The sequence below is a fragment of the Hippopotamus amphibius genome, chromosome 13, assembly GCF_030028045.1.
Source record: "Hippopotamus amphibius kiboko isolate mHipAmp2 chromosome 13, mHipAmp2.hap2, whole genome shotgun sequence".
NCBI classification, from domain to species: domain Eukaryota; kingdom Metazoa; phylum Chordata; class Mammalia; order Artiodactyla; family Hippopotamidae; genus Hippopotamus; species Hippopotamus amphibius.
The window spans coordinates 52,815,075-52,835,940 of record NC_080198.1 but is presented as its reverse complement, the minus strand read 5'-3'; the positions used below and the strand labels follow the sequence as shown (position 1 = coordinate 52,835,940).

Sequence of the window (20,866 nt, the reverse complement as noted above, 5' to 3'; positions counted from 1 at the left end):
AGAGGTCCAACCATTCTTGAAGACAGAGGGAGGGACTAAGGTCAGTCACAGAGGGAGGGCTGTGTGTTTCCCCCATTTTCCTGGACCAAAGCAACCACATAGAGACCATAGATTGATTTGGAACACCATCTAGTGAAGGATTTGAGGCAGTGCATGTACAGAGGAAGAAAATCCCAATCCCAATTACGATTCAACTTGTTCAGACTATTTTAAATGGTTCTGAAATGCTGATGACATTTTTGTTTTTAAATTTACAGTAAAAGCAAAACAGGATGACCCATGTGTACTTCAGCAAAGACCAGATTCAGCTAGTTATCCCACCTGCTTCTTAGGACAGAATGGGCACTGCTCCCCTAGCACTTTTCCATGGACTATGCTAGGAATGGAAGGAATACCTCACAAGTCAGCCCAACCTGCCAGAAAGCCGCTTCTGGGAGTGACACCAAAAGGCTTGGGAAGAATGATGCCAGATTTTCAAACACACATCTGTCAACTGCCATGTTTTTCAGTTAAACAGCACATGTGTCAGAGGCCTTAGCTATGAAAAAATTAAAAAGTTTTCTGGAACTCAACAGCTTTTATTGCCAGAAAATGAGTACCAACATCACCTATTTCACAGTGGGCTGCACAGTAAGAGCAATAACTATAAGATTGTTCAATAACTCAAGGTGGGAGGGAGAATTTTTCACTGGGGAGGAAAGCTGAATATAATTCAACTGTTACATTTTGAATTCTTCTATATAAAGCTGTGTCCTTTATTTATTTACTTATTCATTCATTCATTTACCTATGACTTCTCAGCTCCACATTTCAATGTCACGCCCCTTCGTACATTGATCTACGTGCTCTTGGCATTGAATATATGTCATGTGACTGCCTCTGAACTTTAGGGGAAAGAAATAAAACAAACAACAACTGCCCCCTCAAGCTCAATCTCGTGGTACGTTGACTATAATTAACTACCAATAGTTTCTAACAAATCTTCATTCACCTTAATGAATGAAGACTTTCAAAAAACTTTCAAAATGAAGTGACTTTCAAAAAACCTCACTTCATGTTCTTGGTCAGAAGCTTGCTTTGTCATTTCTAGCTGCAGCTCAGAAGTTACACCCTCCGTTTGCCATTTGGGGCATCACAGTTCCTGGGAGTAACTGATTCTAGCAACTCTAAATGGAAGTAAATGCTGTATTTGTGTTTCTCATGTTGCTGAGTTTTCCTTTTTAGGTAAAGAAAAAACAGCCTCCATCAGGTCTCCCAGCCTCGATCAGAGGTCCCTGGGAAGATGGTGGCCTTCCATCATACCCTTGGTCTCTCTCTAATCAGAAAGAAAGAAGACCAGCCAGAACGCAGGGTGGCTCTCTTACTTCTTCCTTGAACTCTTCCATTGTTGGACAAATGGCAAATTACCCAGCATTATCTTAATCCAGCCCTGCACTGGTGAAGCCAGGCTTATTTTTAGCAACAAGTGACCTTTGGGACACTTCTTCAAGAAGTCAACACTTTAAACCAATTGGACTTAGAAAATATAGTGGTTTTCAAACATTTCAATTATGCTTTCCTTATATCTATTGGTGGCCCAATAGATAGAAGGTTTGGAAGGTTTTTACCTGGCAAAACATTCTCAGTCTGCTAGATACTCCATGAAGAGCACCTGCAGGCAGGCAGAGTGGGCGGATGCTGCTGTTAGTGGTTTGAGTCCCACCGCCCATGTTACTTGCCCTAGCTCAGCACCTCACACAAACAAGCCACCAAGGCTGCTAACAAGGAACAAGTAAGAAAAACACAACACCTCTTGGGGAGGGATGAGAAAATATGAAAATGACTACTGCATGGAATGAAATGGGTTAAATATCAGAACTAAAGAGCCAAACGTGATGGAGATTTAAGACAGTGGTCTATAGGCAGAGGTCAGGGGAGACGGAAAAGGATGCTTTGGGCAGGAAAGATTATACTTTAGACAAAGGTCCAGAGATACTGCTGGTGCTCAATCAGGTAAGCATTGTGTAGGCAACTAATGATTAATCAGGTTACAGCGTAGGAATTTGCAAGTAACTCCTCGTGTTCCTCCTCCTTCTTCAAAGTAAGTTAAAAGCATTTCAGACTATCCCCATATAACATATCTCTCACTTCTCTGACATGCCTTTGTGAAAGAGAGAGAAAGAATTAAAATTACAATAAAAAAATGTATACCAGAGCATTCACCTCTGTTATTTACAATGTTAAAAATGTAGAGGGGAGGGATAAATTAGGAGGTTGGGATAAACATACACACGTCACTATATATAAAATAGATGATAAACAAGGACCTACTGTATAGCACAGGGAACTCTACTCAATAATTTGTAATAACCAATATGGGAAAAGAATCTGAAAAAGAATAGTTATATGTATCTGTATAACTAAATCACTTTGCTGTACACCTGAAACTAATACAACATTGTAAATAAACTATACTCCAACATAAAATAAAAATTAAATTTAAAAAATGTAGAAACCAAATGTCAATAATGCAAGACTGAGTTATATAAAAGAATGGTATGATACATGCATTCTCTTGTGTGTGTAGCCATTGAAAATGGTGCAGACCTATATCCAACACCATGGAAAGATACCTAAGTGTTTACTGAAGAAAAACAAATTGCAGAATATTATATACAGTTTGATCCTGTTTGTGTAAAAGTATATTCGTGTATCTGTGCACATATGCCCACATATAGAGAAGACCAGAAGAATGTTTACCAAACTGCTAACACTAGTTATCTCCCGGTTCTGGCACTGCAATGGATTTTTACTATCTTACACTTTCTGTATTGTTGGGTTTTTCAATTTGTTTTTACAATAAGTATGTGTATCATTTTCACTAAAACAAAGGTCTCTTTTTCTAAGATGATGCTGGTTTCATCAAACATATATCAAAACAGAATAAAAATATGCTTTCTGCTTTTAGAACTCATCACAGAAAGAATTATAAACAACAAAAAAGAGCTTAGAACTAGGGGTCAGCACAGTTTTCTCTGAGATGTGTTTTTCTGGTGTAATTATTAACAGCATCCACTTCATTTTCAGTAGTGTCCTGAGTTGAGCAACACATTCTCTGGTCACCAGGCACACACTGACAGTCTGTCCTATGGATGCTACACAAGTGGATGCAGCTGCCCAAGTGGGCGGGATGCATTAGCAGCCCCAGGAGCCTGTTGGAGTCCCTCTGCTAAGGTTTCCAAATGCCAGGTCTCCCAAGGCATTCCAACAACATTCCAAGGGTGAGGCTGTAAGAAATGTCAGTCCATTGAGAGGGTACCACTTTATGCTTTTATATGTTGAAAAGTACACTGGATACAAGATCCCATCTCTCCCTTCCTTCCCCCAACACCAATCTTTTGCCTTAAATGCTACAACTAATTGCCAGTATTAGCAATACACACACCATACACACACACACACACACACACACACACACACACACACCTGTATATGTAATTTGTTCTATGGTTTCATATCGCTTGATTTAAATTAGTATCTTAGTCAAACATTCATTTTCAGCTCGACAAAATAAGTTCTAATTCATTTGCCTGACATAGCTTATCTTTTATTTACAATGAAAACCAGGCCCTAGTAGAGCATATAATAAATAGAACATGATCCATTTTACATAGTTTTGGAAGACATAGGACCTCACCTGCATCCCAAGGTCAACTTTTGTAGCAAATGTGAAAGGGCATATTTGGTAGAGAAAGAAGTAAGGTAGAGAAAGAAGTAAAGAGCTATTTCTTAGGCAAGCTTAATATACCAAGCAGAGCAGAAGAAAGCTCTCCAGGTTTTGAATGGCCGTATCTGTGGAAAATAGGCTAACACACAGATACAAAGACAAATGATTTCAGGGGTTATCCCCCATCCCTGAGTCTGTTTATGCTACAGCTGTGTCCCAGAGACACCAATCCAGGGACTTAGAAACTCAATTAGATTCCTGCTGCACTGGCGCCCCCCACTGGTCTCACCATCTCACGCTCACAGTTTCAGAGGAAAGCCCTTTGGAAACTTTTTCACAGGTTTTTGTCACAGGCTGGAGCAGGATTTAAATGGCAAAGCTAAATTCAGCTTCCCTCTTCAGCCCCAGATAATTTCATTCCCCTCTCTTTCCAACAAGTGAACGGCAAAGGGTAATGAGGCCAAGGATGAAAAGGACAAAACAAAAAAACAAAAAACCCATGTGCCGATGGATAGCTATCTGAACAAACCAGACCAAGGTTCTGAAATTAAACCCAGCAGGAAGAATCTTCCAAAGGCTGCCTGACCTGATGACTGAAACCTCTTTCATCCAAGTTCCAAGTGTTGCTGGGGGTTCTCAGGCCACACACACAAAGGGACGTTCACTGACATACCTGAGTGGTGGTCCTGCTCCCTGGGCCTCCTAAGGTAATTTCAGGGTCATCATCAAGGAAAGCAGATTCACAAACTGAGCACTAGCCCATACTGGCATGAGACAAAGCCTAACATTCTCTGGTTTCAGACACTTTGGGCCTGTCCTTCCTATCTGACAGTTACAAGGCACAGTTTAAGCATAAAATCCATGTAAGTGATGTGCTGTGCATAGAGGTGAAGAAATTTATTGTACAAGATGATGGGAGTAACAGTGGAGTCTGTGCCATGCCAACCTCAGCTTTAGCTAATGCCCTGCATCTCATAGTTACTGTGCATTTACTGTGCATCTCCATAGCCCTGGAGATGAGGATGACTTGGAACTTTATTTGCTTCTTTAAATCACCAGAACCACTCCAAGACCCAGACTCAAGGAGCTCTGTGACTCTTTCCTTGCTTCTTGTCTCTTCACCTCTCCCCCCTTAAACATCTGATAGCTATATGAAAATGGTGGTTGGAGCACACTCCACAGCAGATGGCAGGAGTGGACGGGCAGCATGGATTGTTCTAGAAGAAACTTCCACTGTTTCTTAGTTCACTTGTGGGTTTCTAGAAAGTGCTGAAGTCCAGAGGTTTGTTTGTTAACATTTGAAAGATGTCAATCACCTGTTAAAACAACCCACCTGTTGGGAGACTAGTGTTTGTTTTATTTAAATTAATAGGATAATTATTTCTTAAAGTCTCAAAAAATAAATGCTAAAAAAGGTAGATGGAAGTCAAGCCAGTATAAGTGGATGATAACAAACAGGTAAGACCCTTGAAGTCAGCTGAGAACATAGACTCTAATCCTCACCAACTTCAGTCAGTTTAGCACACTCTATCATCAGTGCAGATTAAGTCTGTCTTTTTAAAAAATAATTGTTCTTATTGAAGCATAGTTGATTTACAATGTTGTGTTAATTTCTGCTGTAAAGCGAAGTGATTCAGTTATCCATATATGCGTGTGTGTTTATACATACATATATATATATGATCTTTTTATATTCTTTTCCATTGTGGTTTATCATAGAATGTTGAATATAGTTCCCTGTACTATAAGTAGGATCTTGTTGTTTGTTCATCATATATATAACAGTTCGCATCTGCTAATCCCAAACTCCCAGTCCATCCCCCCACTAATGAAATCTTAAATTAATTTTCAAGTATATTCAGATTCATAGAGACAGTCATAATAGGCATCTTTGTAAACCAACTTCTTTTTAAAACAAAACGCTGTCACTGCTAACAGACAAATGCAGTATTTTCTCTTATTGATGAGACAGTTATTCACCGCCTCTGTGATCTCAATCTGCTAAGTAGGCTTGTGAAATATTAACCACACTATAGAGACCCCACCCATGGCTGCACACAAGTGGGCGGACCTGACTTCAGATTATGTGCGTGGGGATGGTTCCAATTGACATTACATGCTGTATCCACAACAGCATTTTTTTCTCCAGTAGCTATTCCTTCGATTCAGAAGTCTTTCCTCAAAAGCAGCTTTCTGAATACATCTTTGAAGATGCCAGGGAGAGATTTGCATACAGTATGCATTTTGCTTATTTATCTTGGTTAATTGGGGTTCTTGCTTATAATTTATTTTTAAATTTTCTTAATTTTAATATTTAGGGAAAACAATATAATACTCTCTCAAGTAGTTATTTTTTTCAATTTAGAAAGAAACTAAACTGCAGAAATTAAATACAACATTGTAAATCAATTATACTTGAAAAGAAAAGAAAAGAAAGCAAACTATCTCTGTTAAGGAAGAGTGGTTTCTCATAGAAGATGATTAATGAGAAACCCTTTTCCCCACCCACCACTGAGCTCATCCAACAGAACTAAAGACCACAAACATTAAAGGATGTTAAAGGTTAGTCTTCCTCCCAAACAATACTTAAGCTCACACTCTTTACCCCATGCTTACCTATGAATCAGGGACTACAGGAGTCCCACTGATATATGGGTAATCATATGAGGAAACCAATGTCAATCTAGTAGCACCAATACAAACTACCACAAAAAATAAACAATGACAATCTCATTTATTTCTTAACTATTAAACCTGGAAGGCATGTGTTTCTAGGTAAGATTTAGCTAATTCATAAATTACAAGAAAACAGGCAAGTTTCCTTGACACCTTAATCCACTTATGAAGTTTCTGACTCAGTTTTAGCAGCCTTTGCAAAAATAGGTAACTAGAACCTTGACTAATCAGAGAAGAGGAGGTAACTGCTTCAATGACATCACTAGCTGCTAGAAGCACACTGAAGGTCACAGCCATGCACACAATTTCCCCAGAGGCACTGAGGGCCATTTGCATCACCAATTTCATTCTATGTCTTCAGCCTTCAAGTGATAAACTCAATTAGTGACACAGGTTCCTGTAAAAAAGCATCTGATTGATATGTGGTTTCCAAATGATTAAAAATCCTTTTAATAAAAATAGAAAAGAAGGTGAATTAGTTTGCCTTTGAAGTGTGACTCCATCTTTTTCACTTTCTCCATGGGTTACAAGTCCTGTGTAGTGTAAGGGACAGGAAGCCCACCATTTATTTTTATCAAGATAAAAAGGGTCCTACACACAAGCCTTTTGGGACACCAACTATAATCTTATCCACTTAATGAAATAAAAGTTATCAAGTAATATTACCTTATGGATTCCTTCAGGAAAGAAAAATGGAGTATGTTGTAGCTGCATTTTGAGCGTCACGATGAAGCAATGATGATAAAGATAACAAAGCCTAAACCCTGAAAGGGCAGGGAAAGACACAGCCCCACAGGGAGGCTGAGGACAGGCTGCTGAAGCTCCAGGAGCCTGGGAGCATCAGGAGCATGGAGTCCACCTTCTGTGACTAAGCTGACAGGTGATAAAGAGTGTAATACCTCAATGGCTAAATATTTACGCTTCATGGAGTGAAGATATTTGACTGTAAATGAGCCAAGAATACAAAATTAGAAAGAAAAAAACTGCATGTGAAATTATACTGCAGACATAAACTCTCAACTGCCCGAGAGCCCCAATTTTTTAAAAGCTGTGTTTGACAGAACAAATGAAGCAGTGAGATGTTTGCTGTGGTTAACAGAGGTAAACCAGCACATGTGATGTAATCACCCAGCATATTTTCCTAAACACGAATCTTAACTCTGGGCCATGGCAGCGCTGGCTTATTTTCCTTTCTTCCTTCCTTTCTGAAAAATCATCCCAGGTGCTTGGGAAACATTTTTTAAATTTTCTTTAGAAACTAATAAGATGGTTAAATATTGAAAAACTGAGATTTTCCCTGTGAAAGCATTATAGCATCTCTGAAGAGGCTTTCCTGGATGAAGAATGCTATTTGATATTTGAGCCTGCATGAAATCCAGAGGGCTTGCACTTCTACCAAGGATTTACCTTTCCCTTCATGTAAATTATATCCCAACTAGGTACGTCTTGTGTTAGTAGGAGATAATAATTATTTATTGACTTGAAGGTATATATACAGAGATGTTTACATTATGAAGCCATAAACCTGATTTATTAAAGAACCTGGGTGGTTTTTTCTTGCTATTAAATGGCAACAATAAAAGAGGACAGTTCCAATCTAGCTCTTGAAAGAAGAGAACCACTATAAATAGTTTTCTACATAATGAAACTTTTAATAACTCAAAAATTTCTCTAAGCCAACACTGGAGTAAATACAAAGATAATTAGTCACATGTTAAAAAATACATTAAGTTAAAGTCTTGGTAAAGTTTCTTCCTCTCCATAGGGCTGTTTGGGGGGTTACCTCCTTTGCAATACTGGTAAGACAGGAAATGTCAGGGGGCTTTTGTTAGGGTGTGCCTTTGGAGAGAATATATACTTGCTGAATGATGGTAAAGTTACAGTTACTGATATGTTTATCTGTATATTTATGTGTATTAATATTTATATTGCATACATATTACATGTACATATGGTATATATTTATATCACTAATGTAATGTTAGTTATTTGTGCACCTGTATATTTATACACATAGTATATACACATATGTACCTATATGCATACACACATGTACATACACATAAATATATATGTATATATGGTATATTTATATGTCTGTCTGTATCCTCCATTAGATCTTAAGCTCATTGAGGACAGAGAGCTCTCCACGAACAGTGCCTGACACTGGAAATGCTCAATAAATACTTATTAAATGAGTGAGTGAATAAAATAAAGGCTGAATGTCCAGAAACAAATGTTATGATAGAAAATGATTTAAACAGGAGACAAAGTATTCTCTTTTCCTACTAAGAGAAAGCGCAAGGCACTCATCCATATACCCAACATTCATATAGGCAAACCCAAGTCTGCCTTACGGGGCTGATTTCTCTGGGAGAGCCATGCTGCCCCACAGGTAGACCCCCAGCAGCCTCCTCCCATGTGATATGAAGGCCCCCCCATCCAGACCACCCATAGAGGCACCACGCCCAGGCCTGGCAGCAGGGACCCAGCACCGTTCAGGAGACACTCACTGAACTGAGGGAGCTTCACAAGATGCCTCAGCAGCGTGGAGCCAGCAGCACAGAGACAAAATGACTCAACACTCTTCGGACACGCACGATCCAGCTGCATCAAGAGCATGTCTCCTCCTTTCACCCTTTGGTGTAATCATCTTCTCATGTGCCATGGAAACAACATGGGGCATGCTTACAATGAGAACTGAATTTAAGTCCTGGCTCCACCTAATTAAGTACCTAATGAGCGGATCTGGGCCTCAGTGTCTTCATACATAAGATGGGAATGATCAGAGCAATGAAACTGACTTTACAAGATTCTTAGACTGTGGATATGGAAACGCATCAAGTCATAAAACACTCTGCAGTGTACAAAGTCATAAAGAAGGGGTCTGTGTGGTAGAATGCTAACTTGCAATCCCTCTGTCATTCTCTGCAGTGAGACTTTTAAGTTCCCCCCATCAGCAGTGGTGGTGTCTCCTCTCCAATCTGGCTGGCTTCACAATTTGCTCTGGTCTATAAAAAACAGCAGAGGGGATGGTGTGCGAGTCCTGAGCCCAAGAAATCCTGCAAACTTTCATCTGCTCTCTTGGAAGCATACCACTGCCAGGACAACATGCCCAGAATAGCCTGGTAGGGATTAGAGTTATTCAGAGGACAGCTCAGTTGTCCCAGCCAAGGCCATCCTAGTCCAGCATCCAGCAGCAAACAGAGCCATGAAGAGCAAAGCTGCCTGCCTGCCCCATAGCTGACTTTAGGTGTAAAGGCAGCCCAGCCAAGACCAGCAGAACCATCCAGACCATCTGTAAATTCACTAGGACTGATGACACTTATTGTTTGAAACCACTGGGTTTGGGGTGGTATGCTATGTGGCCATGGCTCACTGACCCTGCGTCATCACTTCTTACCAGAGCCCTTCGGACATGTCCAGAGAAGAGGGCTCACATGTGAGAAAACGTGTGGGTCAATGACAACTGCATGGTACAGCTTTCCCCTTCAGCTTCCTTTGGCATTTCCTGGGTGCTTTTTAACCACAATTTCTGGCTGACCTCAGGACTAAGGCTGAGAGCTTCTGATCTCAGCAGAAAACCTGCCTTGAGTTCACAGGACACCATGCGAACAGCTGTGCTTCTGCTTCCAAGATGAGATCTAAAAAGAAAGTAAGAAATGGCCTCCTGGATCTCATCCCTCTTTAAGTATGCTGGTCCAGTAAAGAGCCAAAGATGCAGGCAGGTCTCTTTTTAAATATAGCTTCTGAAATCAACCTACCCAGACTGACATTTAAAAATCAGCTGATACAGGAAAGCAGGAAGGGATTAGTTAGCAAAAGTGGAAAAGGGAATAGATCAGAGGCTAGATCATCAGAAGCCCATAAAAACCATAAATGCTCAGGACAATCCGCGTGGCAAATGGCAAGGTAATTAGGAAAGAAATGAAAGGATAAAAGCCATCAAAGTCTTCTTTATGACCAACTGTGTCTTTGCTCACAGAGCTTTGGCCACCATAGCCAAGGCTAATGTGATGCCCTTCGTGGATTAACGTTTCCTTACATTTCTGCCTTTTTGATGGCGTTTTGTTTATTTCCCAGGACTTAACTCTCCCACAGAGTGTGCATAAGCGTGGGCTGTGGGCCCAGGACTGTGGTCATCCAAATATGTTTCATGATTAATAGATCAGGTTCACAAAGATATGAAGACTTGAAGGAATTCTACAAATCCTATAAATATATCCCCACCCTTGCTTAAAAGCTTCTCTTTCCATATGGTAACTGCTGGAAACCCAGCCTTCCCTCTTTCTTCTTTACTATCAAAACACACCAGCAGAAAAACTGCTCAAACTCCAACAAATCAGCAAAAACTAAGAGAAAGCATCTGATCTTAAGATGAGAAGGCCAGTACCCATCAGCAATGACTGCGGATATCATTTACCGAGTACTTTACTATGTACTAAGCACCACAGTGTTCATCCATTACCTCAAATTTGTCTTCTCAACAAGTCCATGAGTCAGGTATTATTAAGCCCATTTATAGATGAGAACTGGCAAGATGCAGTGGCTTTTCTCTGAAGTCTCAGCTAGTTATTATTGGCAAAGCTGAGAGCAAAACTAAGTCTGGATGAGACCAAAGCACTTCTATCCCAACAACCACTTGAACCTCAAGCTTTGACTCCAGCCAAAATTCTTTGCATTTGAAAGTAATGCTTATTCAACATGTTACAAACTACCAAGTGCTGTCAGCTGCCTGAACCAAATGTTTCACCTTCCTGAGTGCATCCCTTTCCTCGGCAGAGCTTGGTCCAGCTCCCTGAGGAGCCCCTCCGGGCTGACAATTTTTCTCGGGACCACCCTTTACAACCTCTCCCAACTTTGCCTTTTGCCCAAGCTCCATTATCTACACTTTGCTTTTCATCCTTTTTGCTCCCTTCCCTTTACCAAGAGCCACAGTGCCTGGGCTTAAGAACCTTAGTGTCAGACTAGCTCTGTCACTAACTAACTGACTAATTAATTAACATGAGATGTTTGACAAGTAACTTACCTTCTCTGAGGGTAATAATAAACCCACTTCATAGAAAAGACTAAATGAGTAGGACACAAAACAAGCCTCAACAAATATAAGAGAAATATAAGAAATCATTGAAAGCATCTTTTCTGACCATAATGGCATGAAACTAGAAATTAAACACAGAAAGAGAAATGAGACAAAAATGATTACATGGAAACTAAAAAACATGCCACTACAAAAACCAATGGGTCAGAGATGAAATCGAAGAGGAAATTTAAAAGTAATTTGAGATAAATGACAATGAAAACACAACCATGCAAAATCTAGGAGATGCAGCAAACCTGTCCTAAGAGTGAAGTTCATAGTAATACAGCCCTTCCTCAAAAAATGAGAAAAATCTGAAATAAACAACCTAAACTACCACCCCAAAGAATTAGAAAAACAGGAACAAACAAAACCTAAAGTCAGCAGAAGGAAGGATATAATAAAGATCAGAGAGGAAATAAATAAAATAGAGATTAAAAAATAGAAAAAAAAATCAATAAAACCAAGAGCTGGTTTCTTGAAAGGATAAAGAAAATTGACAAACTGCTGGTCAGGCTCACCATGAAGAAAAGAGAGAGGACCCAAATAAACAAAATAAGAAAAGGCTAAGTGAGATTACATATGTACTAGGCTTAGCACAGTTTAAGATAATACAGTAAAAGCTCAAAAATTGTTATGGAAAGATAAATACAGACCTTCCAGGAACAGACAAATTTGGTGGAAGGAGACAGTCAAAACTATTCCTAGATTCTTGTTACTGAGAAAAGGTCTCCATGGGGACCCCATTCAAGAGGACTTCATTGGAAGTGCATAAAGCAAGTCTTCTTTATATTTGCTTGCTGCCTTACAATTTATAAAGTACTTCCATAAACAGAATCCTATGTCATCCTTGACACAAGGCAGCACTTTCCAAGACCTGGTACCAATGCCACCCTCTCGATGACGTCTTCCCTAAACTTCCTGTAGGAGACTTTAGGGATTGATTCAGCATCATCCAACCTCCTTCTTATAAAGTCCCTTCCTATACTGAAGAGGCTTGTACATTTCCCAGACTCCCTTGCAGCTAGGGTGCCCGATGTGATTGAAGGTTAGCCAACCATTGGCACACGTATAAGCCATTATTTCAGAATCAGCTGGAAGAAGCATAATGATAGGGACCCATTTTTGCAAGGAAGGTCATGGTGGGGCAGCTGGTTCTGGTGCTGGTGTCTCTTATGGCAGATTCACAGTTTAACAGGCCACTTCAGACTCAGGAAGGAGCAGCAGCCCCCTACACGGCCCAGTTCTGGGGAAGGGCTTTGAAACATGTCTTTTTAGCCCTTCAATGATTATGTAAGTATTTAATTTTCTATAGACACCTTTCTTCTTAAATTAGCCACAGTATGTTCTGTTTTCTGTACTTGATCTCTCAGTCTCTAAGTGACTACTCAGAAGAGGAATTCTTCTTGACCACCTTTCTGTACACACAGTGTTTTATTCCTGCCCGTAATTCTTGTGACGTTTGACTTTTCATTGTAGTAACTTTTATATATGACTGTCTCTTCTTCCAATTGAAGGCTGCTTGATAGAAGACATCATTTTCATCTTTGATTTTCCCCACAGTGCTCAGCACAATGCATGTGCTGAATGGAGCTGGGACTTTCCCACAGCAGCACTGTGGCTGGCAAAAGACTGATTTTGAAATATCACTAGGTTTTATTATTCTATGTTTGATGTCTTGTTAAATTATGCCTGAATACAAGTTTTCAAAGTGGCCATCCTCATTTGCAGTAGATAAGGTAGCTCTTCAGAAGTATTTCTTCCCACTGTCTCACTTTGAAGGGAGTAATATATTGATTTTGTTCATATGGCTTGATTTGGCTTCACACTGGGGTGGAGCATATCTCCACCATCTTTTCATGTTGGGTTCAGTTACGTGATTTGCTCTGGCCAATCATCTGTTAGCAGACATGCTATGACAGAGACTTTTGAAAAGCTCTATGCAGTGGGCTTGTGCTCCTGAGTCTCTGTCATTGTCATAACAACATGCCCCAGAGAGTCCACTGGCTCAAGGAGGAGGATAAGGGACCCATGGAACAGAACACCCCCGCAACAGTCCAGCCTAAATTAGCATCCCCAACCTCCCCTTCCCTTCTCACTTGCAGATGCACGAGTAATACATGCTTACTGTTTTCTAACACTGAGGTTTGTGACTGTTGGTTACACAGTGTTGTTGTAGCAATAAACCACATTTCTGGAGATGCAAACAGGGAAATTCTCCTTTTCAAAGATCAGGTGTATTAGAAAAAGAAGGTGCCTCTTGTATGAAGTTTCCTTGAACATCTTCCCTTCTTCCACACCTGCCTTCCTCCTGGAGACTCATCTCCTTCATTTCCACACAACACATATTGTGGGCATTGGAGCTACTTTTGTCCTTCCTACCCCACCTTCCCTGTGCTTCTCAGTAGATGTTGGCTTCTCTTCATTGAGTCCTCTTCTCTCCTCTCAGTATCATTTTTTTAATAAATTTATTTATTTATTTATTTAATTGGTTGTGTTGGGTCTTCGTTGCTGTGCCTGGGCTTTCTCTAGTTGCGGAAAGCGGGAGCTGCTCTTTGTTGTGGTGTGCAGGCTTCTCATTGCGGTGGCTTCTCCTGATGCAGAGCATGGGCTCTAGGCACATGGGCATCAGTAGCTGTGGCACTCGGGCTTAGTTTCTCCAAGGCATGTGGGATCTTCCTGGACCAGGGATCAAAGCCGTGTCCCCTGCACTAGCAGGCAGATTCTCAACCACTGCACCACAAGGGAAGCCCCTCTCAGTATCATTTTTGAGGACCTGTATCACTCTCTGTGGAAAACTCCCAAACTCTAGCCCCAATCCCTAAGTTGTCCTTAAGTCATAGCCACTGATTTCCAACTGCCAAGAGTTTGTCTCCAGCTGGCATTCCTCCCAGGATCTCTGACATGGAACTCCCAGACCACATCCAGCAACTTCTTCTAACTCATTCTTCTGTCTCCTCTTTCTTTGACCATCTCCCAGGTCATCCATACACAAAAATCGTGGAAATAAATAGTTCTTTTCCTGTCACCAAATACCTGCCAAATACCTTGCAGCTGACCTGATGTGGCTTCAAAAGCACTCAGAAAGAGTTATTTAGGTTTATGGAGCTTATAAGTTAAAGGAACACTCTCTGGAATAATTTTGTAAAGCAGAGGGACTTTGGCAATGCCACTTTGCCCTGAATGTGTTCTCTAATTGCAGGATTTTTACTGTATACATTTTCCTTGCATTGGGGGCAGGGTGGTGAGGGACAGAAGATGGAGCCTCACATATAAAAAGGTTGTGGGAACCAGTGAGGGTTTCTGTGGGAGACAAAAGGCATAGGGAAACTGTAGCCACACCCACTTTGATTATCAAAATTAAAGGCTGTTATCCTTTACTGTCTTATTCAAAAATCAATGGCTAATAAAAATGTAATATTAACTCAGGCTGGCAAAACAGGGGTTAAAATTTACCATGCTGAACACAACCTATAAAAATTTTGCAACTAGACTGTTTTTGCCATTCAGAAAGGATATCACACTCTCAGCTTTCAGACAGGCATTTAATAAAGGACGTTTGAAGAGACCCTGGGCATAAACCTCATATTGGATGCTTTATTTAACTCGTTTTGTATAATTTCAGCTTTTCTTCCAATCTGGCTGACTTTCTATCACACTTGTCTGTTATTGAGAGCTGTCCTATCGGGGAAAATAATGAGAATTCTGGGCAAAACCTCCAAAGAGGAGGCAATGAGAGCCTATCAGAGCCCCTTATCAAGTTGCTGAGTTAAAATTGACTCAGACAATGTTTGTTGGGTGGACTCTTGGAATAAATGACAACTGTTTACTGAGGGTGGGGAGGGGGCGCTTATTGACAACACAAGCGGCTGTGGCTTCTCCCAGGCACACACTGTCTGCAGCAAACACATTTTCACATCCCATTAACTGCAGCACCTGAGGTTTTATATGCTTGTTTTTATTGCATGGTATATTTTAGCTCCTGTGCTGGCCAAGTGTTTTTGTGCGATAGAAATTGGGCAACTTCCTTCCCTGACTCTGTAGTTGATCCTTGTTCTTTACCTGAAAAAAGTCTTTGAGTCTAGACTAAACTTTATCCAATTGAAAATATCAATATTTAGCAGACTGCAGTGATCAAAAAGGGGACTGGGATGAGATTTTCAGAGGTGTGTATGGGGAGAGAGGAATAGACAGAGAGAAAATGACTTTACTGTACCAGCATTAAGTCAAAAAATCATACTGGAACTCTTACTCTACACCATAGTCACACTCGAGAGTGCAGACAAGAATAAACTGGGGCCAAACCTAAGGATAATAATTTTAAGACAGTGTTGAAACAGTACAGCACATGAGTATTCTGTCTTTGGCCTTATATAAATAAGAAATGTTTACATGTGTGTACACATACACATAGATATATATGTACGTGATATTTCAGGAAGGTGGGACCATGGGTGCAATGAGATTCTAAGAAAAGGGGGCATATGGAACTAAGGTACAGGAGGGAGAGATAAGAGCTTGAGCATGGAGCTCTGGGATCTGAAAGGAACCTGTGCAGCCTGAATGGGTGAGAAGTGTGGCTGCAGGAGGAAGAAAAGCCACGTCTCCAAGGGGCTTAATGGCCCTGCTTGGGAACCTACATTTTCTAGAGAAGGTGGTGGGAAGGTCTTTAAATGGTGAAACACGGTGATTCACAGCCATTTGTGCATGGCCCTCAGATAATGTGCGGTCAGGGGCTTGGAGCAGAGGCAGTGCTGGAAGCAGGTGGGCAGGTGGAGACGTAGGAAAAGTGAGGACATAGGTTTAAAATAGCTTCTGGTTTATCCAGTACTTCAATATAATGTCCCTTTGGAAGGCTATAGTCAAAGTTTCCATGTGATTTTTCTGAACTGCCTTTACTTGAAAAAATACACAAAACATATGAGTTCTCCAATGCAACAAACTGACCTCAAAAATCAGAGATTAGAAATTTAACAAAAATGTTTTTATTAGCTTATAAACTGTTTTTTATTCAACATACTTTCCACCCTCTGACTTCCATTAAAAATCTCTGTCTCACACAGGGTTGCGGGGTGGGGGGGGGGGGGGGGGAGAAGGGGAAGCTGGGACAAAGTGAGAGAGTAGCATAGACATATATACACTACCAACTGTAAAATAGATAGCTAGTGGGAAGTTGCTGTATAACAAAGGGAGATCAACTCGATGATGAGTAATGCCTTAGAGGGCCAGGACAGGGAGGGTGGGAGGGAGTCACGGGAGGGAGGGGATATGGGGATATATGTATAAATACAGCTGATTCACTTTGGTGTACCTCAAAAACTGGAACAAGAGTGTAAAGCAATTATATTCCAATAAAGAGCTTAAAAAAAACCCAAACCTCTGTCTCTAAGTGTGTGTGTATAAATAAATATATATACACACATTCAAATATATGTAATTACATATATATACATCTGTGTATGTCTGTGTATATGTATATGGGCATTTATATGTATACATACATATAAAATTTCTAGTCAGCTTTTGACCAGAAATTTTAAAATTATGTAACAAAGTTACTATACCTATGAAATGAAGAAATGTACAAGTATCACAAAATATCTTCTTTGAAAAGATGATGTAGAATGTGGCTATCCATATTTGGAAAATATGGTTTTATAAATAAGTTCAATAATATGAAAGAAACTATCTCTCCATTGATTTTTTTTCTTTGTAATAAAAAGAACCAAGATATCATAAGGTATTCTTATTAACTAACTTTAAACCTCTGAATGAGGGTATTAGGCAATAAAATTCTTATTCAATGTTAATTTTATAATAGCTTAGAAAAATTTAATATAAGTATTTTACAAAGATGTAAATTTATATTTAATATATATTTATATTTGACGTAGTCATATTTATCTTTAATAATGTAATTACTGAAACTATTACTAAACTTCATGCCAAAAAATAAAATAAACAAGCTGCTTTAAGAAATTTTCAAAATTTAGTTCTCTTAATAACTGAGGATATAAAAGGGGGGAAAATCTCTTAGTAGAGTTATAGTATAAGATTTTAGATCCAAGACGTTTTCTCTGTTCAGACTTTAAGAAGATACACAGTAGAAACTAGTTTCCAATACATGATCTGATCGATTCTGGTGTTCACAGTATAACAGAAATCATAACTCAGTTTTGCAACATTTCTGTTAGATTTACTTACAATGTAATGTACGCCTGTAAGAACCACAGCACTGCAGGACCACTGCATTATAAACTAAAAAACCAAGCAGAACCTTCATTTGTAAAAACTGAGGACTAATTCAGCTTTAATTTTTCAAGTCTTTCCTCTTACCCTTCATAAAACCTCAGTCTTTAATTGCAATTTTTCTAAGCTTTGACCAATATTTTATTAGAGAAATTACTCAACAAAAGAGATGTACTCCAAGCACCTAGAAAAGAGCCTGGCACATGGTAGGTGCTGGATATATATTTTTTGAATGAATGGGCAGATTCAAGTGAGAATTCTGACTCCCTGATTGTCTACCCTGAAGCATGGTTAACTCATATGAAAGACATGATTAAGACTCAACTTACTACCTACCAGATTCTTGCCCACTGTACCTGGAAAAGCAGCTCCCCCCAGGTTGTAGACTGAAAAACAGTCTGCGCTCTGAGTCAGACAGGTGGCCCTACAATCAACTAAAGGAAGCTCTGCTGCTGTATTTCTAACATTTGAATTATCCCTGCCCCCCCCCCCAACAGTGGGGGGCTATCATTTCTAGAACATCCTAGATAGGGGGATATTTTCATAAGAAGCAGAGCATGATTCAAAGATAGGAGGAAAAGTCTGAACTAAAATCAAGAGAGCTCTCTGAAGTCAGACTAAAAATTCTGACCTTCAAACATTTCTTTTGCATTCTGAACTAATGATGATTTGGCCAACAGAACACAACGAACTAGACAGCAAACTACAATACCAACCCTGCTAGATTCACAGAGACAGACAAGGTGGCCTCCTCCAATTCATCTCCCTCAAATGTCTTCCTTATCAAGTTGCCCTCATCCTGAGAATCCCCCACACAGATCATTCATAAGCTGTGATGGTCCCCAGTCCTTCCTGCATATCAGAAGCCAGATAAAAAAGACGATCCCAGAGCTTCACTCCAGACCAACCCAATCACACTGCGAGAATGAGCAGTCATAGGTGTTAAAACTTCTGTGGGTGAGTTGATGGGCAAGAGAGGTAAGAACAACTAATGTCTCCAGGAAACCACTATAAGCATGTGAGTCAGTCACCCAAAGGGTAACCCATTAGGCCATGTCTTTACTCATCACCGATTCAGTCATTTAGCAAACATTTATTGCACATCTACCATGTGATAGCAGCAATGTGAGAATATTCACAGAAGTAGTAACACTAGCAACTGCACACTTATGAAACACTCACACCACATGAGTGTACAACCAGGCTGGCCTCATAAGTGTGCAACCCATGTAGCTGCATAGGACCCTGAGTGTGGAAGAGCCCCATGCTGTCACCATCTTGAAATTCCTGATAATTCTGGGACAAAGGGCTCTGCATTTTCATTTTGCACTGGGCTTTATACTAGCCTGGCTTGGGATATCAAAGCTCAAATATGGCCAACCCCAGTGGGTCTCCCTGCCCCAATTTCTTCATCTTCCCTCCATCAACAGTGTCGTCAATACAAATAAGTGAATCTTTGTTGATACCAGGGGTTATCAATGCATCTTTCTTGTGCTAAAATCCATCAGCTATTTCCTCCAATGGGTGACTTCTCATTGCCTCCTCCCCTCTTCCCTGGCTTGCCACCAGCTTTTCCACTCCCCACCCCAAATGCTGCTATCTTGCGGTAACTCAAGATGGTAGCAAAGACGTCACAGGGGTATATGGAAAGGGTACTCATACTCAAATGTCAGGAAATGCCTTCTGGGCAAGTCGAGAGGTTGACAGTCTAATTTAAGGTCGACTTAGACCCCTAAATTCCCTACACTATATTAGGTTGAAAGCTATGAGAGGCTTCGGGAAGACTAGGTCATAGCCACATTCTTTCAGAGGAGGAAGCAAGTACGTATCTCTGGGGCCTCCAGAAGGAGACTGTACCTGAAGAGGGTTAGCAGGAGACAGGGCATGGGGGCTGAATTAAATCATCTCTGCGGTCCCTGAATGATTGTGGACTCTCCCCTTTGGGACAAAGGGAAATATAAGGGGTGACATGATCAGGGTTGTATTTTAGAAAGTTTAATGTTGTAATAGTATTTAAGGTAATTCGGAGGGAGATAAGCAAAAAGGCATGAAGAAGACATTTAAGGCTCATAATGTCCTTCAAACATGGGGAAACAGGATTAATAATAATGAAAAGCAGTATTTAATGAACACTTACTCTGTGTCAGACTCTGTACCTGGATTATGGCATTCAACCCTATCAAAACCCATTAAGGTAGCTTTTTATTATCCCCATGCCATTAAGGAAAGGGGAGGTAAAGGGACTTTAAGTAACTTGTCCATGGTTACACAGCGAGTGGCAGCAAAGGTGTAATTTATTTAACTTCAGTCCAGTGATTTTAAACTCCAATAAAAATCCTAACAAGATGTCTTTAACTAAAAAAAAGGTCTATAATACGCAGAAAAATTTTAAAACAATATTAAAGAATGCTCCTTTAAAAAAGAACCAGAAGGGTAGCATTTTAGCAGCCTTGAGAACTCATTATAAAGCAACACCATTTAAAACCTTTTTGTTCCTGGCAGAAAAACAGAAACACAGATCAATAGAACAGATTGGAAAATCCAGAATAAAGTGTTTTAAAAAATGTAACACACGATAACACAAGCTTCTCACAATAAAAAAGTGTTAGGAAGAATTATTTAATAAACCAAATTGGAATAACTGGATAATAATTTGGGGAACTGATCAGGTTAGATACATACTTTACACTGTACACAAAAATAACCTCCACATGAATTAAGGAGTTAAATTAAAAAAAAACTTGAATTACATAAAAAACAGCAGGAGATGGAATAGAATATTTATCAGATTTGTGAAAGAACAATAACTTCCGCTTTGAAGCAGTGGAATAAATCATGAAGGAAAGGACTGACAGATTTGAATACATAAAAAATTTAAAACTTCTGTACAATGAAAAAACAGCAAGACTGAAATAAAAAGGACATTATACTGAGGGCATTATTTGCATTCCGTCTGACAAAAAGGGTTTTAAAACTCAAACTACATATACCCTCATTCAAATTTATAAGGAAAACATCAGACCTCAAAATATAAATATGTAAGATAAGGAAAAAACAATGGATACACAGAGAAGCACCAACAGTAAAGAAGAAAAATAGAAAGTGGTTCAATCCATCAACAATTAACAAAATTAAAGCAAAACAAACTTAAGATA

The 20,866-nt window shown here is 39.8% G+C and overlaps 1 protein-coding gene across 7 annotated transcripts in view; it reads right to left on the bottom strand.

Moving 5' to 3' along the window:
• Positions 1-20,866, bottom strand: part of GADL1 (glutamate decarboxylase like 1) — a 218,292-nt gene that overhangs the window by 33,605 nt on the left and 163,821 nt on the right. The gene's annotated exons all lie outside the window — the stretch shown is intronic.